Below are 2,978 nucleotides of genomic sequence, written 5' to 3'. Positions count from 1 at the left end.
AGTGAAGAAATTTGTGACAGTTGAGAATCGATTTAATTGGAGCAAGCAAGACGAAATATTTTACAATTCCGGTCAATAACCTCGAAATGATACAAGATGCTTTATACATTTGCAGAGCTAAAGGAGGGGAGGGGAAATATATTATTAATGAATTTTTAATTGTGATGACATTAATTGCCAGCCTTTCCTGAGAATTCGGATAACTGTTCCACATTCACAACAGCTTCTTGTCTCCGGGTTGTTTCATGTGATATTGCGGAAAACAATAATATTTTCAAACCTCCGGGAATCCCCGGGATTATCAAATGTCTCGTATAAATTTGCGGCATCACTGAAGCATACTAATCATTGATGTCCTTATCAAACATGTAGACTTGCTCAATGGTCGTCGGCAGAATTAACCACGTTTGTAGATACGAGTTGCGCCCCTTTGTATCTATACAAACGTTCGTTTTCTCTTTCACATAAAACACTTAAAAAGTCTAGCTAACTGGTTGCCAGCTGAATTTGCCACGTTCGTAAGCATGAGGCGATCGAGAATTGTACTGTTAAGCCCCTTCACAGGATCGTTGTTTTCGGGCGATGGTTTATCCTTTCCTTGTATATTGAGTTAAAAGAATGAGAATTCCTGAACGGTGTACGAAGTTTATCATAAATAGAAAGTCTAGCTCACTGATTGCCACAAGCTGAACTGAGTCTTGTAGGCACGAGTTGTACCCCTTATTTAATTTTCATAAGTTCATAAGTCGGATAACACCATCCTGTATATTTGTATCAAAGTAACGGTGATCGACGGTGACGAATCAAAACTTTAAGTGCTGGACTTTGCACAAAAATGCTGTTGTGTTGTATATCATGAACTGACATTGATAGAATTGTATTTTTGATACTCAGCACGATTCCAATATACTCACATAGTAGCCTACTGGTCTTAAAATAGTACAGCCTCTCACAATAAAGGCGATTATCATTTCTGATAGACCAATGGTCAGGTAGGTCTATTTACATGACCAGGTGTATTGTATACCAAATCTTGGAATCTGTTGCATTTTCTATAATGTAAGATTGCCGGAACAAATATAGTTTGGGGGAGGTAAAGAAAATCGTTAGGCTTTTAGATTTAGGGGTTTAAAAGACGTTGGTATATTGTATTAATTTAACTATTTTAATACAGCTACTTATTTTATCGCAGTGTTTTGTGTTTTATTTTAAAATCGAGACAGAGGATAGTTTATATCAGAGGATAGTTCATAACAAAATAACGTTACACTGCGAAATGGACGTATCTCTTAAATTAAATATGCATCATGTTGAAACAATTATTGATAAGAGGCATGGTCAAACGACGATGCTTCTGTATAGAACCATAATTTAAGAAATCCAAAAAAAAAAAATTTATTTAGTACTTTATTAGTACAAAATAACACAAACTGATAATATAATAACATATTTTCTAATCAACTCACAACATTTTTCAATAATAATTTGATGTTATCAATAAGGACATAATATCTGAAATGATATAAATGTATTGAGCTTAATTTTTGTTCCTGCTATCTTGATGGTGTTAATGCAAAATAACCATTAAAAAACATATTAAAGCTTCTGTTGCATCATAAAATCTATACCAAATTCTATACAAAGGCACATCGTGAATTTTAAACTGTTTTATCAATGAGGTTGAAAAGTCATTTATTCGTCATATGTTTATCCTTTTCAAGACAAGCGGTCATTCACATCCAGTTCTGAAAATGTTGATTACACATATAATCAAGAATCTTTTTCCCTGCTGTCATTAAATCTTTCTTCCGTGTCAATTAAATATATCTTTTACAATGTTATTAAATATATCTTTCTATTTTGTTATTAAATATATCCTTCTAAAATGTAACTTAAATATATCCTTCTATTTTGTCATTTAAATATATCTTTCTATCTTGTTATTAAACATATCTTTCTATCTTGTTATTAAATATATCTTTCTATCTTGTCATTAAATATATCATCCTATCCGTGTCATATAAAAATATCTTTCTATCTTGTTATTAAATATATCTCTTTAACTTGTTGTCATGCCATTCAATTATATCTTTCTACCATGTCATTTAAATATATCTTTCTACCATTTCATTTAAATATATCTTTCTGTCTTGTCATTTAAATATATCTTGTTATTAAATATATCTTTCTATCTTGTTGTTAAATATACCCTTCTACCATGTAACTTAAATATATCCTTCTATTTTGTCATTTAAATATATCTTTCTATCTTGTTATTAAATATATCTTTCTATCTTGTTATTAAATATATCTTTCTATCATGTCATTAAATATATCCTTCTATTTTTTTTATTAAATATATCTTTCTATCGTGTTATTAAATATATCTTTCTATCATGTCATTAAATATATCCTTCTATTTTGTTATTAAATATATCCTTCTATTTTGTAATTTAAATATATCTTTCTATCTTGTTATTAAACATATCTTTCTATCTTGTTATTAAATATATCCTTCTACCATGTCACTTTAATATATCCTTCTATTTTGTCATTTAAATATATCTTTCTATCTTGTTATTAAACATATCTTTCTATCTTGTTATTAAACATATCTTTCTATCTTGTCATTTAAATGTATCTTTCTATCTTTTTATTAAATATATCTTTCTATCTTGTCATTAGATATATCTTTCTATCTTGTAATTAAATATATCCTTCTATTTTGTTATTAAACATATCTTTCTATCTTGTCATTTAAATGTATCTTTCTATCTTATTATTAAATGTATCCTTCTATTTTGTCATTCAAATGTATCTTTCTATTTTGTCATTTAAATGTATCTTTCTATCTTGTTATCAAACATATCTTTCTATCTTGTTATTAAACATATCTTTCTATCCTGTTACTTAAATATACATTTGTATCTATCTTGTCATATCTTTCATTAAACATGACCTTCTACCATTTCATTTAA

This window comes from Lottia gigantea (assembly GCF_000327385.1).
Source record: "Lottia gigantea unplaced genomic scaffold LOTGIsca_134, whole genome shotgun sequence".
In the NCBI taxonomy this organism is placed as follows: Eukaryota; Metazoa; Mollusca; class Gastropoda; family Lottiidae; genus Lottia; species Lottia gigantea.
The sequence above is the reverse complement of the archived record's forward strand: the minus strand, read 5'-3'. Positions refer to the sequence as shown.